Here is a 9287-nt window from a genome sequence, read left to right on the forward strand (position 1 = left end):
CAGTATATATACTATATTAATGAAGTTCGCTGGCATTTAAAAGGAGATTAAAAATATATATTTTAAAAAATATATATTAAAAATATATATTAAATATATTTTACCAATTACTACCAAAATGTAGTTATCGTCAGATATTGCCATGTAATTTCATTTAATTTTTTTTACTTATTTCTGGAATTTTATCTAGGCCCATGGTCTTAATGATAGTACCAAATATGGATAAGAATTAATAATGACTAATAATGAGCGAATAATATGAATTACACATTCATTTTCCATGTTTCAATTTAAAAATGAAGTCTAATGTAAGATTCAAAAGGATACTAGATGGATTGTATTTTTATTCATTTTATCCGTACATGCGGAGGTGCACTAATCGATATAAAACGTTCTCTAAAGACTGATAATATCAGATAACATATTCAAAGACTCGAAACTCTAAGATTTCAATACCAATACCTTAGCTAACCACCAACCTCATTCACATCTTTAACATTCATCTCAAGAGATGGAGCACCGAATAATCAATTCCCACAGTGATTGCACTGAAATAACACTTCGCAAACACTGTTACTATGCCTATCAATATCTCATCACTTCTGTTTCACAATAATTTGTATGTAATTTTCCAATACTAATAAATAATAATTATTATTATTATAAATAATAATAATTATTATTATTATTATTATTACTATTATTATTATTACTATTATTATTATTATTATTATTATTATTATTATTATTATTATTATTATTATTATTATTTATGTCATTTATATAAAACATTTTCCAAAAGCTGCCTCTATGCGCTTAAGATAAAGCGACGTTATACATTTGTCAATTTTTAAACGAAGTCTACAGTTTTAGTGATACCATATTTAAAGATCAAACATACTTTAAATGACCAGTAATTTCCCTCTACTACAGAAATGGGCTAGGTCTAGTTATTGTTTGGAAAGACGCAATTAAACAGGATATTATACGGTGTAGTCCTATAACAAACAAAAAACAACCGAAGTGCCACTTTTTTTTAGAATTAAGCTATGCATAGTTAGTTAGCGCTCTGAGACTATATTGTCTAGAGCGGTTTAAAAAATGCTTGTTTATTATTATTAGTATTTATTAGTATTTATTAATTCTAAGAACATTTATTTCCATAGGCTATACATCGACTGAGCCGGTATTATTTTCAGAAGCGGTAAAATGCTACATCAATGATGAGGATGACATTAATGGTAATAGCATTTATCTTGAACGTTTTTTTTTAAAAGTTATTAGTGATAATGGATTCTTCATCAAGATGAGTGGACCACTGATGGATGTATTAATATCGTTATTATTGAATACCATTCAAATCACAACAACAGACGTGTCAAATGGAATCAATCAGTCTATGTGCACATCACCAATAACAACGTATTTCACTTAACCTATAATTTAACAAATACAGTAGACCTATTAATTAGCCGGTTTCTGTTTACATTTCAGATTCTACAGAGTGTCAATAGTTAACGTCGTGTATACTGGCTTAAGGGCTGTTTTCTTGGATTGACTTGCGTATTGATCACTCGGCTGACGCAAACCATTAACCTAGACTGACGCAAATAGTAACGCTCGAACCCGGTGTGACTTTTCAACTCAGAGTTACGATTGACAGATACCACGTTGACGAGAGTGAACGAGTGCATATATCCAAATAAGGCATAGCAACATTTTATATTTATAAATAAATTAATTTCTATGTGGATTATTTAAACACTATTGTTGTTATTTTGTTTGTTTTGATTTTATTTCAACATTGAAATGAGGAAAAGCTTACGAAATAAAAAAAAAAAATTAAAAATCCTACACTACACAGGCCTACAAATTTACAAAGGTGAAACAAATTAATAAAAACATGAAGTTAAAAAAAACCGAATATTTATTATTGTCCATTTTGTCATTATTTAAAAAAAAAACTATTTTCTCATGCTACATTAACTACTGGGAGAGAGCAATCAAATTACCTCATTAAAGTATTAATGATGTTTTGGTGACCTCATTAAGGTTTTTTTTTATAACTGCTAGTGTGATGAATATTATATTTAATGTTTTGTTTGTAGTTTATATATATTTATATATATTCTAGGTTTTCCTGAATAAATAATTAAATAAATAAAAGTATATATTTCGATGTGTGTTTGTCCTACCTAACGTGTTATCGTACTAAATACTCAGTTTCGCAAGTACCTGGGAACGTGCTGAGATATTTAGTACGATAACACATCAGGTAGGACAGAACATCACTTGTATGATATTTTCCTGACGCAAACACACATCGAAATAGTATTGCTTGAACGCTAGTCACTAAGCGCAAGCTCAGTGTCTATTGGTTATGACAACATTTATCTGGAGGTCTTGGGTTCTATTCCAACTTGCGTATTTGGGAAAGTACCGAATACGGTAGGTCAAAACATCACTTTCCAAATAAGGCATAGCAAAATTCTATATTTATAAATCAATTAATTTCTCTGTGGATTATTTAAACACTATTGTTGTTATTTTGTTTGTTTTGATTTTATTTCATTGAAATTTATTTTATTGAAATAAGAAAAAGCTTACGAAATAAAAACAAAATGGAAAATCCTACACTACACAGGCTTACAAATTTTAAAAAGTGAAACAAATGAATATAAACGTACTGAACACGGTAGGTCAAAACATCACTCAATTAGATACATACCGTAGTGTTAGTTTTTTGTGTTGTTAATAACAAAACTTAAAATAAGGATCATACACAGTGGCGCATCCAACGGAGGGGGGGGGGTGGTGTCCCCCTTCAGAGGTTGAAAAATAAAATGCCTATTTTTCAATGTTTACAAATAACTGATATAAATTGTCAGTATTAAAGTACCATTTTTTCGGTCTCTGGAAGTCCCCAATAATTTTAAGATTTTCCCACCTTAGCCTCAACCATGATGAGGCTCAGGTGAATATAGTAATTTTTGTAGATTTTATGTATTAAGTGCCATTTTCCGGCATCTAAAAGTCTCAACTTCTTAAAATGTTGTCATCTTAGCCCAGGGTTGGCGCCAGCGGGAGGGGGGCCACCCCCCCCCCCGTCAGGGAGAAAAAGCACAATTCGTCGGGGATTAAGAAAATTATATGTATTTTTTACATGTTAGTAGACTCTAAAATAGATTAATAAGCCTTTGAAACTACTAAATTGTTTTCGGGGGCTTGGCCCCCAGGACCACTTTCAGAACCTTTTAATCGAAGCTCGACCACGCCCACTTTGCTTTCGTCGAGGATATCTGACCCCTCTTCGGGGGCACCATCGGGCAAATCCTGCCGCCACCCCTGTCTAAGCCCCAACCAGGCCTCAGGTAGATATGGTAGTTTTTGTAGCTGTCTAACCTCAGCCTGATGGCTGAGGTGGGTGGTAGTAGTTTTCAAAAAAATAAAAGATTAAGTATCCATGTCCCGTTTTGGAGCATCTATAAAGTCTCAAATTCTTAAAAATTTGCGCCCAAAAACCATGGTGGGCTCAGGAAGATATGGTAGATTTTCTAATTGTAATAATTTTTTTGTGCATCTATAAATCTCAAAGTCTTAAAATTTGCTCACCTAGCCCCAACTATTTCCGTAGATTTTATGTATTAAATTGCCATTTTCCGGCATTTAAATGTCTCATATTCTTAAAATATTCCCAACCATGGTGGGACTCAGGTGGATATGGTCAGGGAGTTGTTATAGTTGCTATAACAACTGCCTGAAGGGCTTATGGTAGTTACTTTTAATCGTCTTACCACAGCCTCATCCAACTATGGTGCCTGAGGTGGATGGTAATTTGAATTAGCGAAGTGCCGTTTCGGGCATCTATAAAGCCTCAAATTCTTAAATTCATTAATTTGCGCCTCAAATATTTATTTATTTATTTATTCCAATCGAACAGCGAATCATTGCCACTAGGTGGGGCTCATGTGGACATGTTGGATTTTATAATTGGATAATACAAGTACTACTTTCTGGCATCAGTCTCAAAGTCTTAAAATGCTCTCACCTGAGCCACAACCATGGTGGGGCTCAGGTGGATAAAAATGGTAGTTTTTTTTAATTGTAAGTATTCAAGTGCCATTTTCGGGACCTATTTAGGCCTAGTAATTCGGGTTTTTGTTTTTTTTTTAACTTAATTTGTCATACTAACAATTTCTCACGTCATCACCAACCATGGTAGTGCTCACGTGGTGGGTACTTACTACTGGTACAGTGTTTAAAACGGTAGGCCTATGTTATTATACTACATGTTGTAATACAGTTACGCTCAATGAAAAATCCTAGCATGCGAATGATATTCAACGGTATCACAGATAACAATATGCTGCCCTTGTAGACTGACAATAGAGGAAACCGCCAGCAGGCGAATAAATAATAAGTATACTGCGTGCATACACTAATTAATATTAATTAGGCCACCTGATGCATAACAACCTTTCACATGATGCAGGATGTTGAGATATCAACAGGCATATCAGAGGTAACAACAGGTGGGAAAACTGCTATAATAGTATGACTTAAAATTCACTGGCTTAAGCAAGGATTTTATCTGTTTCAAAGTGCGATTTACGACCATACTTAACTTATAGGGTGGAATATAATCTAAATTGTATTCACTGTATGTTGTATTTTAATGGTTGAACATTTATGTCTATAATGTGTTTGTATATCAGACCTAGTACTCATAGGCCTGTTTAAATGTTAATTACAGTACTACAAATTTAATTATACGGCCTGCGTGTATCTGCACGCAAAAAACACAACCAGCTGTAGGCTATGTGAGTGCAGAACTCCCTTAAACGTGGGACACAGCAGCTCTTTAGAAATGGTTGTGATTTAGTCTGCGTCATTAGCCTCTCCGATACACAAAGTAAAGTGTTGTTTTGATGAATGTCAGCAAAGATAGGCCTAATTCTGCGGAAACTAATGCATCTTCAATTTGAATGAATGACGTTACACAGTTGACGTAAGCGGTGGCTATTGTAAAAGAGATGGTCTAAAAGACACATTGATGAAAACTGCAATTGTCCAAACAAAAATAACGTCTGTAATCTGAAACCAATTTTACTAATTCATTATTTTCAAGTGAATCCTTATTTTTCTGAATGCATTAAATACCATGTTCATACCAAACATTCGGAAAATGTTCATATTGGCTTAGGGTTATAGACCTACACAATTATCGGTATACAAACATTCAGCTTGGGTGGGGTAGTGTGGCAGCCCAGAAACAAATTCTTAGGCTAAGCAAGTATGGGCATGTAACAATCATTTACTTACCGTAAACAGAATAGTCTGCCTTTACGATTTTACCATACTGCACACAAATTGCCAATTTCCCTATGGCCGCGCTTTGCATATAGCTGCTAAAATGTTACAGGCTACGTGATACCGTAACAAAATCAAAACCTCCGTACTCAATTGTCAGACTGCGATTCATGAACACAGGCTGAGAATGAAGATATATTGATGTATATATAATCTCTGCACGAGCCGTCCCTTGTCTAACTAACAAGTAACATGATTTGAATTCTGATGTTTACTACATGGCTTGTTCTATTCAACCAACATTTAATATTCATTGATCTTTGATCGGAGGTACCGAGATATTAATAGATAACACGGTCAGTACGGAACTATATGTGCACAGGAAACCAGGGAGTGCCACGGCGGTACTGTAATATTAAAACCGCAGCTTATGCCTATAAATTGATACAAATTATCCAGACGTGGATTATAAGAAAGTAACACATTTAAATCCGTTTCAGCAAGTAGCATAGTTTAATGTAAACATTACAGAGGCCTTGTATAATATGTTGAAGATGCGGGTTCACTCGACGAGATCCTATTTCTTTAAACAAAAATCTGGTGTATATATATATTATATATATATATATATATATATATATATATATATATTGTACAAGAACTGTATAATAAATTCCTCTTGAAATCAAATTAAATACATCTAACATAAACCCATTTGATGGTTTAGGTCACTGTCTCTTAATTAATTTGTTTTAAGGGCCAAAAATATATTTTTAGTTGAGTTCTCGGCCCATAATATTTGAGTCATGAGGCAACTCGTTATAATGTTTTTGGCAACTTCAAACTCTTTTTATTTGTTGCACAACAATATTAGATTATTGCAAACATAAAAGTTCTGTAACTTTAAGTGAAGCATACATATCAATATTTTGTTTACACCATATTTGCCTTAATCACAGGATGTTAAAACAATAAAAAATTGCATTCAGTGCAATTCTAACAAACGTTAGAAATATTTTAAAAAGTATATATATATATATATATATATATATATATATGTATATATATATTATATATATGTATATAAATCGCATAAGTTACATAAAGGTAAGTTAACATAATGTTAATACTGATAGTTAAACCATGGATTAATAAAGTACTGAACTTATTCTTCCATGGTTAAACAATTCAAATAACATTCATTTAATGAATTAAACCGTATTTAATGAAATAGGTCTGATATGCTACCAACCACTGTAACATATCGGTAGAATTTTAAATAAAAGTAGGTGTAATAATCGTAGAAGCGAATCTTTAGAGGGCACTCTGAGTACAAAGTACTGTAGAAAAAAAGACGTAGTGTTAATAAAATCATCGCGTCCTTTTTGTCGCTCCTTACCAGATATGGGTATATATACAACTACTTGGAAATGGGTGTGATATTCGTAGGCCAAACGTAGCAAGTATTATAATAATATTTTGAACTTATGTTAAAAAGAAACTTCCTGTTTTCTTTCCTTGTTTTTTTTTTATGTGAACCCGGAAATAACGTTTTTGCAATGTGTCTTTAGGCTTCATCAGTATTCTATTACGAATGCATCAAGAGTCAATCAGTCAATATTGATTGGATAACGCTTTTGTATCATCGGCACACCTGTTTGCTGTAATCTTACAACAAGACAATAATTAATTTATATAAAGAAAACAAAAAAAGCAAAATAAAAAACAAGTATCATAGTATAGGCCTATGATTGGAAAACATCGGTTTGTATTAGGTATTCGATTTGATCTAATGGGTGGGCGGGTTCTACTTTGAAAACTGATGGCACCAGTCAACTTAATACGACTGCAGACAGTAGTAAGTAACCAACCAAGACACACCCTTACTCATACTGGTGATGTTGACTGGTAGTCACCAAAACTATATATAGGCCTAATATATTCTGCAATATACCGTACAGTATAATGAACATTAAAACTGATGAAAAAAATTCAGTGTGAAAACGAAAAGGGGAAAGACAGCCAGGGGAAAGACAGCCAGGGGAAACTAGCCAGGAGAAAAAATTGTATCCCAGAGTGGAAATCAAATCCAAGTGGAAAATTAGCAGGCGGTAGGAATATATCATAGTGCTATTTTCGGTGAAGTAAAACCTAAAACTACCTCCTTTTGAGTATACTCAAATAACAAGTTTTCCCAGGTATAGCTAGAACTTCTTTGACGTTTGATAGTCGTTGTTAAACATTTTTTAGATCTTAGTGGGTTGTCCTACTCAAAGACGTGGTCGTTCAATTCCTTAAATGTTGTTAGTGGGGTCCAGGGGTTGCGATTATGTAGGCCTATTACCAAGCAATTTACTTTTTTAAAATTATTATTATTTGTTTTTAATTTCATTTTTTCACACGGCCAGATGTAATGGCTCCACGGGTCAAATTTGGTTCACAGGCCGCCAATTTAAGAAGCAGGGGTTTAGGTGAAATTGAACATATTAAGAACTATAAAACAACATTCATCTTATGACGGTAGTTTATCAACACGCCAGGAGTCCAGATATTGTGTATATTAATGTTAGACTATTAATAGGTATAGTCTAACATTACATAATTTAAATTTTTCTGGCAGCTCTTCTCTCTACTACTCTCTGTAGCACCTCATCATTAGTTATCTAGTGGTCTCAATTTGTGTGGAAGATACAGTAGATCTCTCAGATGTCATTGCTGATTAGTTGTTTTGTTTGGAATACATTATCTCACAGTCGTATATTTGCTTCCTCAACCGACCAAGAACTGGATGCTGCTTGGATTCTTCATGCTAATTCCTCATTCATGAGAGTCTCTGATGACTATAGCTGCAAAGAAATACGGTCAACTCTGCCTAGATTTGTAACTTATTGGGTACTAATGCTCACGTTTCATCTTTTTGGCCGAGCTGCCCCCACCCAAAACCCGTCGAGAAAAATAAAACAATTTTTGGCAGTTTGGTCAGCAGAGGTTACGATGAATAAGGAACTGCTCTTGGCCGGTTAAGGAAGTTTTCGACTGTTGAGATTGGATATTTAAAACTAAAATAAAGGTATAAGATGAACGTGTCTTACCCATACAACTGCAGCAATGCACAATCATAACATCGGGAAACAATGGAACTATTCAACAACGAAATCTGGCACCATCCCTACTAGAAATAAGTCTGGGTTGGCTATCAAGCCTGTTGTCCCAATAGACATGTAAAAAACATGTAAAAAACATGAAAACCTCATTATTTTCTGGTTTTATCAGAATTTCTCAACTGTGTCTCATCACAAAAAGAAATCACATTATTATTTCTCTATGGGCTCATCAACCAACTGCCATACCTATTCGCACAACCACAGAACCCATTAATTTATATATTTCACAATTAGTGTACTGGATAGGAAATAAAGAAAGAAACATCGCATACACGATGATAAATGATGGTTCATTACTGCATGATAGTATCTATCAACCACTGTAAGCCACACAACTTCCATTTAACCTCATCGCACACGGGATTCAGCTGGATGCCCATTCGTCTAGTGTTTAAGATTTTGCTTTCTAATCACATGTCTAACAATGCCGAATATCAGAGTTTCGAACGCATTTAATAAATTGCAAGGGAAATAAACAAATAATTTACAAAATAAAAAAACAATTTTCAACTTTATTTTTAAATTATTACACAAACCATCAATATCATTTCAGACATGACAAAAAAAAAACCTCGGGTATCATTTTACTGTTTTAAGGCCAGCTAAATGAACATTTTCAAACTCCTAATTAAGGAAAAATGTACAGTAAACAAATACATTATATACACTGCGTTTTCCAAAAACCGAAAGGTCCACTGATTAATCTCAGATAAGAAAGTATAATACATACTCCAAGTATTGAAATACACGCCATCGTGTTGGGATTCCATATTTCGACATTAATTATGTCATCATCAGGAATGAAAAAATTAT

At 33.5% G+C, this 9287-nt stretch overlaps 1 protein-coding gene and 1 long non-coding RNA gene across 6 annotated transcripts in view; one reads left to right on the forward strand and one right to left on the reverse strand.

Moving 5' to 3' along the window:
* The window catches only part of LOC117101180, a 10090-nt gene extending 8109 nt beyond the window's left edge, over nucleotides 1–1981 (forward strand). Inside the window, exons 2-3 of the long non-coding RNA XR_004444246.1 lie at nucleotides 1167–1241; nucleotides 1495–1981. This is a non-coding gene — a long non-coding RNA (uncharacterized LOC117101180). The remainder of the gene's footprint in view (nucleotides 1–1166; nucleotides 1242–1494) is intronic.
* The window catches only part of LOC117101178 (synaptotagmin-2-like), a 44250-nt gene that overhangs the window by 22564 nt on the left and 12399 nt on the right, over nucleotides 1–9287 (reverse strand). The window contains exon 1 of one of the 5 annotated variants that reach the window (XM_033241070.1): nucleotides 5323–5657. The exons of the other annotated variants lie outside the window; for them this stretch is intronic. The gene's annotated coding sequence lies outside the window, so the exon portion shown is untranslated. Of the gene's footprint in view, nucleotides 1–5322; nucleotides 5658–9287 lie in introns of those variants that run through there. 5 annotated transcript variants of the gene reach the window in all.

The sequence above is a fragment of the Anneissia japonica genome, unplaced genomic scaffold (assembly GCF_011630105.1).
Source record: "Anneissia japonica isolate Jap-2015-1 unplaced genomic scaffold, ASM1163010v1 scaffold7766_len575116_cov191, whole genome shotgun sequence".
NCBI lineage: Eukaryota > Metazoa > Echinodermata > Crinoidea > Comatulida > Comatulidae > Anneissia > Anneissia japonica.